Source organism: Chamaea fasciata, unplaced genomic scaffold (assembly GCF_029207755.1).
Source record: "Chamaea fasciata isolate MVZ Bird 193981 ecotype frontalis unplaced genomic scaffold, bChaFas1.0.hap1 SCAF_1, whole genome shotgun sequence".
NCBI lineage: Eukaryota > Metazoa > Chordata > Aves > Passeriformes > Sylviidae > Chamaea > Chamaea fasciata.
In genome coordinates, this window is record NW_027094086.1 from 2,286,345 (window position 1) to 2,307,897 (window position 21,553).

At 44.9% G+C, this 21,553-nt stretch overlaps 1 long non-coding RNA gene across 1 annotated transcript; it reads left to right on the plus strand.

The window, feature by feature from the left end:
• Positions 1–1,925: 1,925 nt before the first annotated feature.
• On the plus strand, positions 1,926–3,758 carry LOC136301153 (uncharacterized). Its single transcript, XR_010723801.1, has 2 exons — positions 1,926–2,204; positions 2,304–3,758. It is a non-coding gene; the product is annotated as an uncharacterized lncRNA (long non-coding RNA).
• The last annotated feature ends 17,795 nt before the right edge of the window (positions 3,759–21,553 follow it).

Here is a 21,553-nt window from a genome sequence, read left to right on the forward strand (position 1 = left end):
CAGCAGTTTGTGCCTCCAGTTTCTAACAGGATAATGCAGCTGGGATGTCACTCCCGGGCTGCATCCTTCCCTCTCTAAATGGGATGTGAAGGAACCTCTCCTGGATGCTCCACAGCCCAAATCCTGCAGAGCCTGACACCACCTGTACTCTGTTTTTTAATTGCTTTGTGTGATCTCTGTCAGCCCAGGGCATCTCGGGTGTTCTCAGCTGAATCTTAGCTCTTCCCCAGAGCTGCTCCCCTCCCTACCAGCCCTGCCACCTCTCATTAACACCTTCCCAAAGGTAATCCAGGCAGACACAGCCATCCCGGTGCAGCCCAACACGGGTCATTTCCATGGAACAGCAGGATTCATTAGGAATGAGCACTGGAGGGATCCGCAGCGGGCAGACGGTAGAGGAGTAAATGGGGAGAGACTTCAGAGCACACCTCATGCATCTCTAATGGGTTTGCTTGCCAAAAGGAATGACAGCTTTGATGGAATCGTGCTTTTTTATCCCTTCCCCCCCCCCCCCCTTGGAACAGTGAGTCCCAGACTCTGAGCACAGCACAGCTCCTTCCACGGGCTCTGAAACGGAGATGAAAGCAAATTGTTAATCAATTGTGGGTTAGCAAAGGCGCCGTGCTGAGAGGCAGCTGAGATGGCACCAGGCTCTGATGTTCCTCTGGACTTTCCAGACTGAAAGTTTATCTTTTAAAGAGGCAGCAAGGAACGGGAGCTGACTGTTCACTCTGCTCTGCTTCTGAGAGCCCTCCTGGAGCACTGTGTCCAGTTCTGGGATCCCCATCAGAAGGACATGGAGCTGCTGAAGTGAGTCCAGAGGAGGACACGGAGGTTCTACAAGACCTGGAGCCCCTCTGCTCTGGAGCCAGGCCGGGAGAGCTGGGAATGTCCAGCCTGGAGAAGGGAAGGCTTCATGGAGAGCTTAGAGCTCCTTCCAGTGCCTAAAGAGACTCCAGGACAGCTGGACAGGGAATTTAGGAAAGGGTCTGGAGTGCCAGGACAAAGACAAATAATTTTGAACAGATGGAAGGTGGGTTTAGATGAGATATTAGGAAAATATCCTTCCCTGTGAGGGTAAGGAGGCCCTGGCACAGGTTCCCCAGTGAAACTGTGCCTGCTCCATCCCTGGAGGTGTCCAAGACCAGGCTGGATAGGGCTTGGAGCAACCTGGGATAGTGGAAGGTGTCCCTGCACATGGCAGGGGCTGGAATGAGATGATCTTGAAGGCCTCTCCCATTGCAAACCATTCCATGACCCTGCGTTTCTGACGGGGAGCCCACAGCTGCTTGTGGGAGGAAGTTTTTCTCTTTCCAGTTATGGCCAAGCTCGAGTCCACAGTTCATGTGTTGCTTTTAAAAAGTGTTGAGGAAAGAGGAAATTATATATTCATGAAGTCTAGGAGTTCCTGTGGATAATTCTGTATTCCTTAAACTTACACACTGGAAAGTTTCAAGGAAACCTCTCCTGCTCTGGAGAGACAAGAATCCAAAACTAACCAGGCTAATGAGGTCAAGCCAATAAAGACACAGAAAAAAAAGGAAGTTCTTTCTCTATAATTCATTGGGGTCATGCCATCCCACTGGGTACTTGGACAAAGATGTGTCCCCAGATGGGATTTCCTTACACTATTTTAGATCTTTTTGGGATTGTTTGCTGTGCAATTGGGCTCTGGGTTGCAGGGATGTAGGAGTTGGAGGTTTGTAGCCTTTTTTTACCATGAGACTGGGGTAGAGGGTATGTTTCTAGGCACCTAATGACTGTCTGGGGACATTTTAAAGTGTCCGTGTGGCCTGAAAAAAGTGGCCCATTTACCCAACAGCTCCGATGCGGGAACAACCTAAGCAATTAACGCTGCTACTTCTCATTAAAACGAGCCCCTTGAATGCAATTAAAGGGTGCATCAACCCCTCCAGCAAGGCCAAGAGGCTGCTCGGGTGTCAGCTGCACTCAATGCCCACACCAAACCCTTGTTTAAATTTCCAGCAGGCATTTTTGCAGCTCTCTCTCTCCCAGCCATCCTGACCAAGCCCGGGAGTTTGCTTGTTATTCCTGATTTTCCTATTCAGAAGACAATGCTCAGGGCTGTTTCTCTTTCTTTGCTTTGAAGGACACCATGCCTAAATTCCTGACCTCCAAGATATTCTCCTGCCTCCAACTGCTTTGTTGACTCACCAACATGTCAGGATCTCACGGCTTTTTAGGTATGTGAAGCTGCAGGACACCCACACTTGACTATTTGCTTTTTTTTTAGTGCTAACACGGTGAGATGGACTCTAGGAAATAATAATTTCTGTCTTCAGGTTTGGACGGAGCTAAAATCTCCTCATGGGTCTGCACGAGGAACAGGGTTGCTACACAGAGGAACAGGGCATCCTTTTTTCATGTTTGCAGATTGCCCTGAGTTGTCTGACTGTAAAATATGTCTTGGGAAGCAAAGAGGCAGCCTCGGATGAATTTAACTATTTGGGAATAGGGAGAAAAAACAGCGACCTACAGCAAATGCTGTCATCCCCAAGTTCAGCACCAGTGAGTGATGAATTTGTGATTCAGCCCTAATCCATGTGCAGGAAGGTGTTATAGGGCTCTACTGCTCAGCTAGACCCCTTAGCAGGGGGCAAATGCAGGCATTTCCAAACATGATTCATCTCTCAGCATTGACTGCTTGCTTTAGGATGAGAAGAATTACCCTCTGGAAGTGCAAAGGGAGCTCAGGGTGGCTGTCACAGATGGCTCCATTTGAGGAATCTCATTCCACGTGTACATAGGGGCCTGGCCAGACTTAAATGCTGCTGTAAAATCTGTAATAATATCTACAAGAATAAAGGGAGATGCTTTTGGGTGCAAGCTGTGATCGTTGGCTTCTCTGGGTGCTAAACTGATTTCTCAGTCCTGTGGCTGCTTCAGTTTGCATTCCCACTGTTTATCTCCAAAGCAGCCTTCATGGAAAGCCTGGGAGAAGATGCAAGGTGATCTGCACGCAAAATTATAGAATCACAGAATGTCCTGAGCTGGGAGGGATCCCACAAGGACCATCAAGGCCATCTCCTGGCCCTGCACAGGACATCCCCAAGAATCTCACCCTGTGGCTGAGTGTTGTCCAAATGCTTTTTGAGCTCTGTCAGGCTTGGTGCTGTGACCACTTCCCTGGTGAACCTGTTCCAGTGACCAACCACCCTCTGGATGAAGAATCTTTTCCTGATATCCAAGCTAAGCATCCTCTGATACAACTTTGAGGGAAATGGATTTGTAGAGAATTCTCAAAGCCTGACAGAAGGCTCACATAGTATGCATCTGCATGCAAACTTTGAGATAGAAAATGCTGACTTAGAAATGCCATGGGATAGGACAGACATTGTTGAGAGAGAAATGGAACTAGAAACAAGTTTCAAAGGATGGCCTTGCAAATAGACTGGATACTTTGGAGAAACAGAACTATGAAAGGTGCATTGTAGTAGGACCCACAATGGGGTAATTTTAGATGATTGGCTTTGAGGCATTAATAGCATTGTGTAGCAAAAGCTAATAAATAGGCCAAGAAACACTTACAATGTTTTGTAATTAGGAAATAGTTGGTTTCTGATTGTGATGGCATGAATAAAAACATCTGTACTGGTGTGAATTATAACACCCTTCACATAAAAGTGAAAATAGAATAAAAGTTTTAAAAACGCCTCTCAGTTGCCCCATCTCTGGGTCAGAAAAGGGTATAATCTGACACAACTTCAGGCCATTCCCTTGAGTCCTGCACTGGTCACTGGAGGGAAGAGATCAGTGCCTGCCCCTCTTCCTTCTTTCATGAGGAAGCTGCAGACCCCAATGAGGTCTCACTTCAGCCTCCTCTTTCTCAGCTGAACAAACCAACTGACCTCAGCAGCTCCTCCTACGGCTTCCCCTTCACCATCTTCATGGTACTCTCGTGGTCACTCTCTAGTTCCTTTATATTCCTTAAATTCATATATGGGTGTTGTTTAGAGCCTGCTTTGAGAAAGTTCTTCGGGGTTGGATGGGGCTTGGAGCAACTTCTCAGCACCAAACTCTCATTCCAAAGGTTCTTATCCACAGCAGATGTCATGTCTGTGGATATAAGGATCTTACTCCTCATAACAAAAAGGACTCACTACTCACTGCTGCCAAGAGCCCAAGTTCGTTAGCAGTGGGTCTCTTTTTCCCCTCAGTTTTATTTTATTAAGAACTTTTCAATGGCTTGGCCCTGAGTCTTTGCGCTGACTCAGAGGGGTGGATCTGTCTGTGGGGCCTCACCTGCAGATGTGCGAAGAGCATCCCTGGACTAGCATTTGTGCCGAGGCTGCACCAACAACAGGTATGGCCAGGTACCACCGTGTGAGCACAAATAATCCTCCACAGGAGGTGAAGACATGGACATTTCTGGCCAGCTTGAATCAAATAATCCTGGAATGGTTTGGGCTGGAAAGGACCTGAAAGATCACCTCATTCCAACCCCCTGCCATGGACAGGGACATTTTAATTAGACCAAGTTGCTCCAAGCTCCATCCAGCCTGGCCTTGGACACTTCCAGGGATGGGGCAGCCACAGCTTTTTTGGAAATCTCCACCAGGTTCTCCCCACCTTCCAGGGAAGAATTTCTTCCCAGTATCCCATCTAACCCTACCCTCCTCCAGCCTAAAGCCAGTACCCCTTTCCTCCCATGTGAGCTTGCTCCTTGAACTGAGCCAATCCCCCTGTTTTTGCTTTCTGGTGCCTTTGAAACCTTGAACTGCTGTTTATTTTACAATCAGCTGTTCTGTCTAACTGCAGCACTGCCATTTCCTATCTGCTGTGCTCTGGGATTCCTTTCCTGGCGTGGAACAATCCATTCTCCCCCTGCGTTGTTCCCTGTGCCAAGTTATTTCCCTTCAGCTCTCCCTCTACTCCCCGGCGGTGATTTCTTTCACTGGAGATCAGCCCCGCTCACTCGGGCTGGTGGATCTGCAGCCCGGACTTTATTGAATGACTCTCTCTGAAGCTGTTATCAGCGCTCCCAACGCTCAGCTCATGAATATTCATGAGCCAAGCGGCTGCTCAGGAGCTATAAGGGAAGGCGACAGTGCCAGTCAGCAGCTGCTGCCGAGACGGATCCCAGCCTTCAGCTATAATTACACCCAGAGATGTGTTGTCAGAACAACCCTCACTCACTCAGGATTAGGGCATTCCTGATTTTTCAGGCGTGAGGAGGGAATTTCGCTTATCGCCAGCAACAATAGTTCAGGCCTGATACTGCTCCCCTCACAAAAGCAACGCTGCCTGTTGCATGCTAAACACGACAGCAATAAATACAGTAAAAATATAAAGAGTGCAGCCAGGGATGGGGAAGCTGCCTGCAGTGAAACGGAGTGATAAGAATTGAGTGAGGCACTGCTGGGCTCAGTTAGCCATCAATAAAAATGCTGTCTTCCTACACCTGCAAATGATAAGACTTGAAAACAAATGTAAGCAATATTGATTTTTTTACTATTATTATTATTTGTTAAGCCTGGAGGATTCACAGCAAGGCCTAAACCCCAACCCCCAGTGCCTCGGGAAATTGTTATCCATCAATAACCCTGGGAAATGGCATCCTAGGGAAGGATGTGGATATGCTACATCAGCTGCTTTGAGTGTCACAGGATGAAGACCAGCTATCCAACTGGAAATCAGCTTTGGATTCAAGGGAAGGAAGGCAGATCTTGCATTTCTGGACTAAGACTTAAAGAGCTTCACCTCTACTCTGTCATCTTATTCTCAACCAAATCACTTGTTGCACTCCAGCTTGGTTTGTTTATTCATTTTCTGTGAGAGAAGGAGCAGGAGCTTCCCCTTCTTTCTTCAGATTAAGGGCTTGGAGCAACCAGGTCTAATGGAAGCTGCTCCTGCCCACGGCAGGAGGGTGGAATTCGGTGATAATCAAGGTTCCTTCCAACCCAAATGAGATGATCTTGAAGGTCCTTTCTATTACAAAAATTAATCCACAAATTTGGTTTATGTCCAGAGGTTTATGTCCAAAAAGGAGACAGAGGAGTCCTTTTACTTTATTTGAATAAAGGGAGAGGCCATGGGGCATTTCCCCTGGGGTCTCTCAAATTTTGGAGGATGCAGCCTCCTATTTATCCTGATTTCCCGGCCTCATTTCCCTCTCTCTTTCCACATTGGCTGAGGTACTTGAGAGTTACAGTCTTCCTGGAGTGCCTAATACCTAAAATTTCTCTTTAATGTATAACACCCCCCTTTAATTTTTAATTCTTATGGAATTTATGGGTTTTCCCCATTGTTTCTTTCATCTCTCAATATCCAATTTCATTCATCAGCAAACATACAGTTTGTTTGTAAAGGCAAATATCTTCTTTTCCATTCATCAATCAGTGGAATCCTCCCCATTGTTTCTTTTATCTCTCACTGTTAGTTTTATCTATCAGCAGACCCACTGCTTGTTTGTAAAGACAAGACTGTCATTCCTCTCATTCTAACCCAAACCACTCTGTGATGTTATGATTAAATAAAAAAGCCAGCAACACCGAGCTTGTGGCTGCCTTTGGCATGGGACACTTCCCTGTCCTGCCAGCTCTGCTCTGCTCTCCTGTTCTGATGATTGGTTGTTACCTCTGGCATCATAATCAGGAGACTTTTGGGCCACCAAAAATCTCCTCTATCTTCTGTAACTGGGTTTTTGATTCAGGTGTTTGTTGTTGGCCTGATTCTTTACCCAGTGGGTGGTCAGGAACTGAAATGGGCTCCCCAGGGAAGCGGCCATGGCACCAACACTGCCAGAGCTCAAGAAATGTTTGGACAACACCGTCAGTCATGTGAGTGATTTTTGGGATGTCCTGTGCAGGGCCAGGAGTTTGAACTGACGAACCTTTTGGGTCTTTTCCAACTCAGGATATTCTGATTCTAATAAAAAAATCTCCTTAAACACCCTCCTATCCAAAAGGTGTCTATGAGAAGTATTTTGCCTTCAATGAAAAATGTCTTTTAGTGAAAGAGAGCTTTAAAATCTGGAAATGCTCATCAGGAAAGCACTGGAAAAGTTGGATTCTCTTCTCTGGACCATGAGAACTGGACTAAGTTTGCTGTGGGGTGCTTACCTGTGCTGGCTGGCTACAGCAAGTGATCTGAGAATGGTGTCAAATATAAATTGAATTGGATTCTGGCAGGGACCGTTGGATCAGCACGTGTGGACCGCAAAGCTGAGTATCGAGGAGCAGAATTCCTAGCATGGATAGAAACCCTGATGTCAGACTCATTCTGAATTCACTGCTTTAGCCGGGGTTTGATAATGGACAGAGATAAACCTCTCATCTCCGAGTGATTTACACCCCTTTGCCAAAGGTGTTCCCAGCAGGAACTGGGAATGAGTCACCACAGCGAGTGAAAGGAATGAGGTAATTCCTTTTCATTCCCTTGTGGTTTGACCACAGGCCATCAGGCTTTGGATGTCACAGCCCGAATTCGACTCTTCTCTGAGTCAGACCCAGGGAGGAGGTAAAACAGAATAGTTTTAACTGTCTTTGAGGCGTTTCAAGTGAATCGAACCACCCAAAACCAGCTGTGCCAGAAACTCAGCACTGCCTTGGGTGGCACAGCCCTACTCCTGATTGGAATGATGGAGACGCAAATGGAGCATTGCGTTATTTCAGGTTTCTTGTCTTGATATTCAGCTCTTTTATGGGTCCTTTCTCTCTCTTTTTTTTTTTTTTTTTTTTTTTTTTTTTTTTTTTTTTTTTGAGGATGCATTTCTGTATCATCATGTCAGTCTGGTCTAGAACTATTTAATTTTGAATTTTCTTGTAAACAAGCGGAGACAAGACCTTCGCACAAAGCTGTCTGCCCTTGCTTCAGTGGTTCAGAACAACACTTGCTCTACTTTTGCTGCTTAAGATCTGATCTGTATTTAATTTAGGATTTACCCACTGTCAGATGGAAGTGTCCTTGGTCTCACCAAGCCCTCCAGCTTTGCCTCACTCTGTATGACAGAGACATCGGGAGAAGATTCCATGCCATAAATAGGACACAGGGATTTTGTGGATGATTAAAAGCAGATTTATTAGCAATAAATTGTCTAAATAATACCAGTGTAGTACCTAATTTACAAGTCTGTCATATAATTACAACGGATTATTTTATTGTCAGGTTGTGGTCACATCTTGAGTGCTGCATCCAGTTTTGGGCCACACACTTCAAGAAAGACATTTAGGGGCTGGAGCATGTCCAGAGAAGGGAATGGAGCTGGGAAAGGATCTGGAGCAACTGAGGGAGCTGAGAAAGGGGCTCATCCTGGAGAAAAGGAGGTTCAGGTGTGACCTTCTGGCTCTCCACAACTCCCTGATGGGAAGGTGCAGCTGAGGGGGCTGGCCACTTTTCCCAGGCAACAGGAGAAGAGGAAATGGTCTCAAACTACACCAGGGGAGGTTGAGGTTGGACATCAGGAATAATCTCTTCGTGGAAGGGGTTGCCAAGCATTGGAATGGACTGCTCAGACTGCTGGTGGAGTCACCATCTCTGGAGGTGTTTAAGAAAAACCAGGTCATGGCACCCAGTGCTTGGTGGTGTTTAGACTAAGGTTGTGATGTCTTAAGTTTTAGTTTTCATGTTTTTCAGATTCTTTGTTGTCTAAGAGTGTAGTTTTGAGCCTCATATTCATATTAAGTGTTAGTCAGCTCTCTTCACAGAGCAGGGAGACAAAACAAATCCTTTTCCTGCTGGAGACCAAGGACAATGAGTACAAGTTTCAGGTCCAAAAGCACAAACAACGGTGGACTGAAGAGAGAAAACAAGGATGAGACCTCACAACCTGAAGCTGTAATTGGACAATTAAACCCCAATATGCAAGTGGACCAAAACTTATAAAAGTGTAAGACTTCATGACCAGTCGTCCATTTTGTGACCATTTTGGTTCCACCTTGGGGGTAGCCCTGGTCAGGCTCTTGTCCTGCCCAAGGTGTACCCTTAAAGGCCTTTCAATATATATCTACTTTATTCTCCAGCTCTCTCCAGTCCCAGCCTTCCCAAGGCATCAGGTTGAATTGATGATCTCAGAGTTCTCTTCCAACCCAATCAATTCCGTGACTCTGTGCCACATTTCTGACTTGCCCAGGGGCAAAAGAATGGCACCCAAACCATGTCCCGTGGCTGCCCTGATGCTGAGGGCAGGTTCTGTCTCCCACAGGCTTTTCCTGGCTTACACCCATTCAGATCTTTCCTCCTCTTCCCCCTGCACCAGCAAAAGATGCAGCCTGTGAATCATCCCCCAGCCCTGGCTTGTTTCCCCCAGTATTTACAGCCCCTTCTAATCTTTACAGCCCTCCCCCAGAGTATCTCTGGTTATGAAATAGCTGCTGCTGATTCTTTTTCCTTGAGAAATAATTCAAGCCCAGAGGGGTCTCTTGGCACCCAGTAGAAAACATTGCTGCCAAAGAAGCGAATCTAAATGCAAATTTAGACCCATTTCAGGTCTCTCCCTGCTGGCAGAAGCAGTCAGGCCCCACTTCCCCTCTTCTCTCCATTATAAAGACATGGGTATTTCCTGGACATTTCCAAAGAGAGCCTGGGAAGAGGGAATGGGGTAAGATTTTCCCTGTCACAGTTTTGTTTATCAACAAACAATGTTTATTTCTCTACTGGCAAGTAGGGTGCTCAACTGGGAACTTAGGAAAAGGGGGAATGTCTTTAAACTGAAAGAAAGTAGATTTAAAATGGATATCAGCAAGAAATTGTTCCCTGTGAGGGTGGTGAGGCCCTGGCACAGACAAGTTTTTGACATCCCATCCCTGGAAGTGTTCAAGGCCAGGCTGGGGGACTTGGAGCAACCTGGGATAATGGAAGGTGTCCCTGCCCATGGTAGAGGTTTGCAGTGAGATGATCTTTCAGGTCCCTTCCAACCCAAAACATTCCATGATTTTATGAACCTTTATGACTTCTATCACTTTCTGTGACATTTCCCACCTTAGGTCTAGCCTTGCTGCATCTTCCTTTGCCTTCCTCCTTCACTTGGCACTGAACTTGGTCTTTGCTCCCTATGGCGGCACTGATGGGAAGAAGGAATGAACTCTGTATTTCGCCCTCAACTTTTCCTGGAAAGAAGACAAAACCATTGAGTTTCTGTTCAGTGCTGATGTCCAGACTTGCCTTTTTTTTCTGGATCAGCTTTAATCTGATTCAGAGTCTAAGCCTTTAGACTGTGCTTAACTGCAGGAGGTTTATTCTCTGTGGCTGAAGAATCACGAAGAGCTGAGCTAAGGACAAGCTGATTTTGATCATGAAAAATCTTGGAGAATGGATAATTTTTTCTCTCTGTGGCTCTCCAGGCATTTTGGGAAGGCCAAAGTATCCTTTTCCCTCCTTCCTCCTTTGAAGTGTTGGTCTTATTTATCGTGATAGGAAACAGGCACTGATGAGTTAAAGAACAAGGTAAAAAAGTAACAGATATCTGCCTAAAAAGCCAAGTAAGCAGAATTTGGATATTTATATTCAAGACTCTTTTATGGAAGAGTCTTTCTTGACTTGTCTATGAGCTTGAAATATCTTAGTACTGAGGTTCTGGTGTCTGCAATTCATTGTTCACGTAATTCTGAGCTAATGAGAAGTGAAAGCTCCACCCACATTAGATGAGACCCAGAAGAAATGGTCTTGTGCTGATAAGTTTGAGTTTTGTGAAGTGTTTGAGCTTCCAAGGGGTGGCACAGAGGAACAGCAGTGCCTGCACAGTGATATCTCCTGTGACCAGCTGATAAAAGATGTAAACAGATCTTTGTTTTCACAGATATTGAACTTTTCAGAGGGAAGAAAAAAATTTCTTCTAGGCTCAGCTCTAGAGGCAGGGAGTTCAAAACAACAAACTTTAGTCTCAGACCGGAATGCTAGGTTTTGTTTATCTTGGTTAAAAAAAAAAAAAAAAAAAAAAAAAAAAAGGGTCAGTTCTCAGTGAAAGGTTTCTTTTGCCTCTCATGGCATTAAAAAATCATAACCTAACTCAGTTAATACACACAGGAACCAAAATATCTCTGCAAAATGAATAATTAAAAAAAGGGGGGTTCAAATGGGTTAGAGACAGGGGCTCAGCAGTTTGGGAGCAGATTGTCCCAGTGCCCTGGTGCCAAGAAAGAAGCCTTGGGAAGAGCTCTCTGCCTCGCTGCCCTGGGATTTGCTGGGGTGTCTGACCCACACCAGTCTGCTGGCAACTCTTCCCTTTCTTGTTTTCCATGTGTTTTCCTGGCCACTGGCCACAACAAGAGATTGGAGGGTGTGTGATGATTTGTGGCAGGAATTAATTGGGATTGTGCTGTCAACAGGGGACTGGGAGGACTTGGGAGCTACCAGAAGCAGGTGGATAATGTGGGAGCTTGGGTGAGATAATCCCAAGATCCTGAGATCCTCAACATGCACCATCCTGAGAAATTCAACATTACTGGCAAAGAGCATTTGCATCCCAGAAAACCAAGAGTGTCCTGGGAAACCTCAAGGGAAGCACCAGCAGGTTGAGGGAGGTGATTGTGCCCCTCTACTCTGCTCCTGTGAGACCTGCTTGGGGCACTGTGACAGCTCTGGGGTCCCCAGAATTTGGATGTGGAACTGCTGGAGTGAGTGCAGAGGATGACACCAAGTAGATGGAGGCCCTCTGGAGCCCCTCTGCTCTGGGGCCTGGCTGAGAAACCTGGGAATGTTCAGCCTGGAGAAGAGAATGTTCCAAGGGAGACCTCAGAGCCCCTTCCAGGGCCTGAAGAAGTTCCAGGGGAGCTGGAGAGGGACGTGGGACAAGGGGCTGGAGAGGCAGGACGAGAGGGAATGGCTTTAAGCTGCAAGTGGGCAGGGTTAGATGGGATATTGGGAAGAAATTCTTGCCTGTGAGGGTGGTGAGGCCCTGGCACAGGTTGCCCAGAGAAGCTGTGGCTGCTCCACCCCTGGAAGTGTCCAAGGCCAGGTTGGATGGGGCTTGGAGCAGCCTGGGATAGTGGAAGGTGTCCCTGCACATGGCAGGGAGGTGGAACAAGGTGATCTTGAAGGTTCCTTCCAACCCAAACCATTCCATGATTCTCTGAAAACATTCCACAATTCCATCAGCATTTCTTAGTTTTTTAAAGTAGAGATTTAAGAAATGCTTAGTGTTTGTCAGTCCAAAATATAGAGGTGTATGAACACAAAGGTGCAAACACAGAAAGGAACTATTTCTGTAAGGGGAATGATCCCAAAACAGTGCTACAGGAAGGAGCATCTCTTGGGTGAGTAGCAGGGATTGATCCTTTCTATTGTTTCTCTCTCCATTTTCAGACCATAACTTTCATTGGTCGGGCTGGCCTGACAAAGCAAAGCTGTCAGTAAATTATATTTATCACTGCCATCCCTGTGATATCCAGAGTGTGCCAAGGGAATGCACAAACCTTGTGCAAGACCCCTGGGATGGGAGGAAGGATCATGAGCCTCAACTGAAGCGAGGAAGATGAGGGGAAACACCTTTTAAGACACTGAGTGATGGAGAAGAGGTTCTGTGAATGGAGAATTTCAGGAAAAGCTTGGGCTAAAAACTGGAGTGGAAAGCAGTGACCACCTCTGAAAGGCAAGGGTCACGTTTTGGGTTGGCTTCAAAGCAAAACCCAAGCTATGTAGAGAAATCAGGAGTTGGCCTATTAATTAATTAATGACTTAATTCACGCAGCTGAAGGAGCACCTCTGGTTCCTTCCTTGCCTTGTTTCTGGGATTTACAAGCTGAAAACATAAAGCAAAATAAGCTGTGTTTACAAATGAAACCCAGGGCAGTTTTGGCCATTAAGGGTGTGAAAAAGGAGACTGTGATGCTGCACCACTGCGAAGCAGAGAATGTTGTAGTGAGAGCAAAGTTTCCATATTTGCACAAGCTGGGAGTTTATTTGGAATATCACAAGCCAGTCCACACACCTTCGCTTAGGTAAGGTGGTGGAACAGGAAATCCATGCAGGCTGTAAAGAAAACTTGCAAAGACTGTCAGAGCTAAAGAAGAGTTTCTTTTAATAGAAAAGACTAGAAGAGTTTGGCTGGAGCTGGAAGCTGAGTAGGCGGGGGCCTGGTCTGCAGACTCTGCCTCCAGACAAGTAGCAGGAAGGAAGAAGAATTATTTTAGCTGCAGGATGAAGCTGGCACCAGGACAAAGAGCTAAAAACTCATCTCCAATGAATGTTGGCTGGAAATGAAAATATTTCTAAGCATGAAAGGCAAAGAAGGTTTTGGAACAGCCTCCCAAACACCCACCAGGTTGGTATAGGTTTGAGATCCACGTGTGAGCAGGACTACGGAAAAACCGTGGAGCTCAAGGAGCAGAAAACTCTGTCAAGTCATACATCAGTCTGAGAAAGACATCCTGGCAATTAAAACTAAAAGAGGAGAGTTTTAGATTGGATATTAGGAAGAAATTCCTCCCTGTGAGGGTGCTGAGGCCCTGGCACAGGTTTCCCAGAGAAGCTGTGGCTGCTCCATCCCTGGAAGTGTCCAAGGCCAGGCTTGGAGCAACCTGGTCTGGTGGGAGTCGTCCCTGTCCATGGCAGGGGGTTTGGAACTTTCTGATCTTGAAGTTTCCTTTCAATCCAAACCACTCAAGTATCCAAGTCAAATCACGCTCTAAATGCACTGGAGGAATCCTCAAGGATTTGGGAATTCTCTGTTGTGTCATTCCTGCTCTCTGGTCTTGTTCCACAAAGACATGAATCCTTCCCCAGAGCTGCCTCCATTTCAGTTCTGGGTGGGTACACGTCAAGATTAAGAATTTTCCTTTGAAAAATGTCCTGGAGATATGAAAATAAAAACAGGGTTTACTTCAAATATATGAACATTCACTCAATAAGTGGTTGAGTACTGGAACAGATTCCGAAGAGAAGGAGTGGAGTCACCATCCCTGGAAGTGTTTAAAACATGAGCATATGTGGAATTTGTGGGTATGGTTTAGTGAATGTGGTGATATTGGATGGAAGGCTGGACTTGATGATCTTGGAGGTCTTTTCCAGCCTTCATGGTTCTATAATTTAGAGGCCACAGTTTCCCCACTCACAACTTTAATGTGTTTACAGGAGATAAATACCTCAACAGTGTTTCCACCATATTTGATTGGGGTTTTTATAATGCTGCTCTTTTTTTTTTTTTTTCTTTAATGTAATTTAAATTCTATTTATAATTTTGAAGGATGCTATTAACTGTGGCAGCCACAAAAACCTTTTATTTCTGTAAGGCCTGGGTAAACATTTTCATGGTGCTCAGGAGCACAGCAGGTTTGTCTCTTTGGGGAGTATCCAAATAAGTCTCAGCACAATCTCTAATGTCACTAGAAAACTTAAATTCTGCAAACTGAACGGTTTTAAAGTTTTTCCAAGGAAGATAGCGGTAAAAGTGGTTCTCATTTAAATTGACTGCAGGCTGGAGGATACCCCCAGGAGCAAAATTCCAGTCTGGAGAAGCAGGAGAAGGTTAATTCACTGCCTTGTTCCTTTGGTAAATTGGCTTTTCAATCGTGGTGGTTATAGGAAGAAAAGAAGTCTTTTGTAAACACTGAATCTTGAAATGATTTGGGTTGGAAGAGACCTCAAAAATCGTCTCATTCCAAGCCCTGCAGGGACACCTTCCACTATCCCTGGTTGCTCCAAGCCCCATCCAACCTGGGGCAGCCACAGCTTCTCTGGGCAAGCTGTGCCAGGGCCTCAGCACCCACACAGCCAAGAATTCCTTCCTAATATCTGATCTAAACCCACCCTTTTTCGGTTCGGAACCATTCTCCCTTTTCCTGTCACTCTATCCCTTTTCCAAAGTCCCTCTCCAGCTCTCCTGGAGCCCCTTTAGGGACTGGAAGGAATTCTGAAGTCTCCTTGGAACTTTCCCTTCTCCAGGCTGAACAGTCTCACATCTCTCAGTATGTCTGCAGAGGTTCAGTTGGTTTAGACAATGCAAAAGCCAAAAAAGTAAAATCTGGATAATAAAAAGGAGGAACAAGAATCACTCCTCATGTGACAGACCTGAGTGGTTTGGTTGTCATTGTCTCCTGTGTGAAGATTCCATCCACCACTGCTACTCAAAAATGTGTTTGTGGTGAGACAAAAATTTACATTCCTGTTGCTGTTATTTCCTGAGGGGGAAAAAAAATCCCAGGTGTGGATGGGTTTTTTTTCACTGCCCAGAGCTCGGTGTTCATCATCATGAAATAGGGGAAGGAGGAGGGCAAAGGGAGGCTTTCCCTGTTTATTTCAGGTTTTCACTTGGGGCTGGAAGAATAACTCTGGAGTGTGGGATAAAATATTGGGTTATGAGGAGCCTTTTGTTCTCATACACCCTGCAGGAAGTCACACAATATTCCCCATTTGCAAACAAGGAGTAACAATTTGATGAAACACCCTAAAAAACGTGTTTGCTTTTGCACACTACCGAGGAAAAGGGATTTTGGCTATGACTCCAAACAAACTGTAAGAAATCATTTTTCAGGGACGGAAAAGGCCTTTTTTCATCCAGGTTTTCATGCAAAGAGTTTGTATTTGTCAGAAAGTCTTCAAGTTTTAATTAAAACCAGGAAAGCCTTAGAATTGGATTCTAAAGATTTTGAAAAGAGAGAGTTTTCACATTTTAAAGGTGAGCAGTTTTTATTTTTCAGCAGATTTATCCAAAAAATGACTTTGTTTTTCCAACATCTGAAGACATTCTGGGTGAAAATGTAAAGTGTTTTGGAATGAGGGTTTTTTTGATGGAAAGCCAGGAATCATATGTAAAGAAACACTAAAGAAGGATTGAGTTCTTTCCAAATAAGATTAATTCAGCTTTTCTTTCTTTCTTTTTTTTTTTTCTTTTCTTTTAATTCTGAATCCTTTTGATATGGGGAAACCTCCAGAAATATAAACTGGATTTACATACTCCCTCTTTTGTGTGTTTTCAAAAGTGAAATCTGGCTGACAAGCATTAAAAGTGACAAATTAGTAAAGAAAATAAACCAATGTTCTTTCCACCCTCTATAAATAAATCCCTGGGATATGGAACGGAAATCTGTGAAATCATTTGCTATAAATATAAGTTCAAGGCAGTGAACATAAAGGAAAATTTAGATATCATCCTGCATATGCACAAAGAGAGATCTCCGTGGTAAAATATCCATACTAAGCAAAACCAGCCTGAGCTGGAATTTACCTTTAATGTGGTGACAGCCCAACAAATAGAAATAGAAACAGAACAAACAGCAGAAATAGAAACAAAATGAATCCCCGGGACACCAGATTTTCCCAAATCCTCTTCTCTTACAGATTAATATATTAATTATGTCATGAGAAGCGTGACAGCAGTGATTAATGTTTCTAAAGGGAATGTGCTCTGACAGCCAAATCATGATTCCTCATCCCTGGAAGAATCCAAGGCCAGGTTGGATTAAGCTTGGAGCAACCTGGAAGATATCCCTGCCTGTGGCAGAAGGGTGGAACAAGATGGTCTTGAAGGTCCCTTCCAACCCAAACCATTCTATGATTTTTCCCATGTACCAAATGCTAATTCCACCAAATTTATGGAAGAGAGTTGAATTCAGAGCTCCATGCCTCTCCAGGAGCACCAGGATGCACAAACCCCAAGAGCTGGTTCTTCCCTGTGTGGTACAAGTGAGGAGCAGCTGATGCTGCCACCCAGGGAACTGTTCATCCGACTGGAGAGGGGAATTCAGGAAGAATTTCTGCATGGAAAGGGTGGCCAAACTTTGGAAGGGGCTGCCCAGGGAGGTGTTGGAGTCCCCATCCCTGGAGGTGTCCAAGGACTGATTGGATGTGGCACCCAGTGCTCTGGGCTGGTGACAAGGTGGGGATGGGTCAGGTTGGACTGGATCTTGGAGGTCTTTTCCAACCTCAGTGGTTCTGGGATTCTCTAATTTGGGCTCCTGATGGCCACAGCATCAGAATTCCCTAGAGCCAGCTCCAAGAAAAACTCGTGGATTTGATTGACACAGAGCCCAGAGGACAAGCAAGACCACGTGGAAAACGGCCGAAGGTTTTATTTTTCTCATGGAAATTTTCGGTGTTGACACTTTTTCTAGATGAAACATAAAACTTTGAGAGACTTGGTAGAGGACTGAAAAATGTCAAGTGATGGTCTGGGATTGGAGTGAAGGGGAAGGAGGGGATATTTGGTTTGTTCATTAAAAAAAGACAAATCCCCTGAAAGGAGACATTTCTCATGGAAATATCACTCCTTTGAAAGCAGACAATAAAACCTTTTTTGTCTGAGACAGAGACTGATTTCAGTCTGGGACTGGGGTTGAACTGTGAATCCAAGACCTGCCTGAGCCACTGGAGGTTCACTGACTCACCTGGCACCCAGGAGAAATCCCATAATTTCTGGATAGGGCTCTGAGCAGCCTGATTTAGTGGAACTGGATGATTTTTAAGGCCCCTTCCAACCCTTCCATAATTCTATAATCCCCTGTTTATACGTGATGTTTATCACACAAGTCTGTGGTTGAGAGGAACTGGCAGTTACTCTCTTTCTCATGTGTCCAGAGTGGAGTTTACCCGGCTTGGCTGGCCAAGAACACACAAAAAAAAGGACATTATCCTCTTTTCTCATCCCAGAAAAGACCTATTTTCCAGATGGCTACAATATCATCCCTGAATTTTCTCCATGCCCCGTAAGCTCTGGAAATGCAAAGGATCTTCAGGAAAGCTGCCCTGGTGCACTTGTGTGGGATGAGAAGGCAGAGGAAAAGGTATTTAAAAATTACAGCAGACGTTCTGGGGGAAGGGAGCCCTCGAAAGGACAAGAACCGATTCCTCTTCTCGGTCCTAATTAGGATTTGAGAAATCTCTGTGGGTTAATGAAGAGTAGACATGTTGAAATGTCACTTATGTACACGGCAATTTAAGGGCCTCCCTTTCTGGAGAGTTATTATGGGATATTCATGGCCAGTGTCTCAAAACCACAATGGAAAATGAATCCTCGCATTGAAACTGAAGAGCGAGAAGGAGTTTTCTGGATGGATTAAAAAAATGTGTTTAATACCTAAACAGGCCAAATAGAGAAAAATTAAGGAAGGAACAATTGGAAGAGAGTTAATTAATTAATTAAAAATGAGCACAAACTGCCATCCCAGGAACCACCAGAGCACCTGCTTGACCAGCAACAGCCTTTTCTTTAATGCATCTTCTCTAATAACATTTGTCCCTTTTCCTTTCAAAGATCAGTTAATTGAACTTAGACCTTAATTTAGTTGGTTTTGACCCTTTAATTGCCTCCTTCCGTGTCCTGAAAGTGCAGCTTTGCTTTCTGTAAGGGCTCCCTTCAGGCCACTGTGTTTACTACTCTGAAATGCTCTGGTTTGGACCATGTTTTCAGTTTAATCAGGGTTATTTTATCTGTTCCTTAGACAGCAAAAAATCTTTGCTGTGAGGGTGGTGAGGCCCTGGCACAGGTTGCCCAGAGAAGCTGTGCCTGCCCCATCCCTGGAAGTGTCCAAGGCCAGCTTGGAAGGGGCTTGGAACAACATGGGATAGTGGAAGGTGTCCCTGCTCATGGCAGGGTAGTGGAATGAGATGATCTTTAAGGTCCATTTCAACCCAAGCTTTTCTGTGATTCTGTTACATCTGGAAAACTAGAGATAAGTAGAGGCAACTGAAAAAGCTGTCAAGCTCCCAAACAACAATTGTCTTTGATTTTCTTAAAATCAGACAGCTAGGGAAGCAACATTCCCTCTATATCGTCCTCGAAGATTTAAGAATAAACTCTTTTATGGTTTGTGGTTCTTTTTTTTTTTATCGACAGTGAAAAAAGAATCATGCAGGGACTATTATTCCTCGTGCACTGAGTTTATTCCAAAGAACAATTTAACGTGAATTCTTCTGTTTGGATGCTCCTCTCTTCATATCCTTCTGTTCCACTTTGGACTCTGCTGGGGGATACCTGCGCCAACATTCCTTCCACCATGGCAATTTCCTGCTCTGGGAATTCCTTGAAATGACGTAGAATGGTGTAACATTGCTAAGCCCATTGCTCTCGTCCCACAAAATGAGAGAGACCCCTGCAAGCAGGTGGAATTCCCTGTTTATTGTAATGTTTATTAGCTGGCACCATCCACAGGTTGTCTATATTTAATTCAGCACATCCTGCTTTGATTCACTGGCATAAAATAAAGATCATAAAGCATCAAGGCTCTATGAGAAATGGAGAACTTAATTTTCTGCAAAAAGTCACCCTCAAAATGTGGATTTTTGGGTGCACTGGGTGCTGTGAAAACATCAAAATGATGTAGAGTTGGTAAACCAAGATATTTTGGGGTGCAACAGTTGCCATGGTCATGTTTGAAGATGCTGAGCAGGCGACCAAAAGTGTCACTCAGTGACAGCACCCCAGCAGTGCCAATGACACACAAAGAAGAGGAAACAGAATTGGGATCACTAAAAATAGAGCTCTCCTGCCAAAGATGCCAGATTTACGTCTTTTGTAGGAAGGACAGAGCAAGGCTCTGAAGGTGCCATCCTTCTTGATCTTCTGTGCAAAGCAACCGGGGGGATATTTTTGTTTGGTTTGATGTTTACTTTGAGTAAAAATAAACTGGAATGGGAACACTTGCTGCTTGCTTTGACAGTGGGCATGGTTAAAGAGATACAAGAAGATGAGAGCACAATGCTCCTTCATTGGGCCTCTTAAATCCTGTTATCTGTCGTGGGAATTGTTCTTGGGAATGGTCTTTGGTTGTCAGAATGAAGGGGTTTGGCTTCAAAAAGGAGCCCTCATTGAGACCAGTTTTCACAGAACACCACAAGTGAGGCCCAGGCTCACGTTGCCCAGAGAAGCTGTGGGTGTCCCATCCCTGGAATGTCCAAGGTCAAGGTGGATGGGGTTTGGAGCAACCTGAATGTTGGAGAAGGTGCTGAAAGACGTCACAGCCCACAGCAGGGGGTTGCAACACTGTGGGCTGCAACACGATGATCTTTAAAGTCCCTTCCAACCTAAATAAATTCTTTGTTTTTAGCACTTCTCCAGCCTCTTTTTCAATTCTCACAGCTCTGACACAAGCTCTGACTTTTGCTTGTTTGCCGAGTGTTTTTGAAGATGAGATGCTGAGGATTCAGGGGAGGCTTCTCCAAGACAACAGATTCTCCAAGTGACAGATTCCCAAAATAAAGAGACACAGCTCAGTGAGCTCCAGGCTGTTGGAGTCATCTGATCTTGGAGGGTTTGGTCTTGAATTCCCCTGCCCAGCCAGATGCTGCTTTTTAAAGATTTTCATTTGGAGATTTAAAATGTGTGAGAAGCTGAGAAGCAAAATCAGTGTTTAGAACCAGAAATCTGCAAAAATAGTGTTTAGAACTTGCCAGAGCTTTCAAAAATCTCAGAGTGTGGGAAGAAAAGAGGAAGAGAGAAAGGAAGAGAGGGAGAGAGGGAGGGAGGGAGGGAGGGAGGGAGGGAGGGAGGGAGGGAGGGAGGGAGGGAGGGAGGGAGGAAGGGAGGAAGGAAGGAAGGAAGGAAGGAAGGAAGGAAGGAAGGAAGGAAGGAAGGAAGGAAGGAAGGAAGGAAGGAAGGAAGGAAGGAAGGAAGGAAGGAAGGAAGGAAGGAAGGAAGGAAGGAAGGAAGGAAGGAAGGAAGGAAGGAAGGAAAGAAGGAAGGAATCTAAGTCTGCCTCTGAAATACTGCAGGAACCAAAGCAATTTCTCCAATGAATCATTATTTTTGTGCGAGACCAAAGGGCAGATTTCACCTCCTGTTGTCTCACAGGGGCTGGAGCGTGAAACAGATGAGCCTCTACTGCAACACAAAAGGAACTAAAATAGAAAGCAAAGCTCACAAAATCTACCAATTTAGAGTGAACACAAATGTACCAAGTTATTCAAATGGTGGGGATCCCTGGGGATATTTATATAAATAAACTCACCAACACTTTTTTCCTTGAGCAAACAGGTTTAATGGAGGGTGGCCCTGGGGCTGTAATGAGAAGATCTTTCATGTCCCCTCCTACCCAAACCGTTCTATGATTCCATGAACTTTCAGGATCTCTATCAACACTATCCCTGAAGGTTTTTCTGTCTATTCCTCAGTCTTCCCCACTCCCTAATTCTAAGAATTACTACTGGGATACAAAAATTGGATTCTTATTTTGCCACTTATTAAAAACCTTAAAGAGCTCCTGTTTTTCCCCTTGGCTCACAGTGATAAGGAATGAACTTGACACATTCGGTTTAAATAGGAACAAACAGATATCACTCACCCTGATGATATCTCAGAGCATGAGTCTGGTCCAGCTGAGCAAGGAACTGGTGACAAAATGTCTGGAAGGGTTTGGAGAGGCCCTTCAGTGCCAATGTGAGGGTCCTGGAGTCAGGGAGACCTTTGAAGTGGATTTTCCCAGATTTTGAGTTAAAGCGAACACAAAACATCCTCGTTGAGTTCTCTTTGTTTCTCTAAAGGTCTACATGGCTGAACTCCAGCTTGATGAATGTGTTGTTTAAAGAAAGGTCTTTGGATCTGCTGGAGAAAATGAGAAAAAAGCAAAATTGGATTTGAAAACAAAGATGTCCTTTGATCATTTTCTTATAAAACAGATCCATTTCTCCCATCATTAGTCCAGCATTTTCCAGTATTTTCTGGATT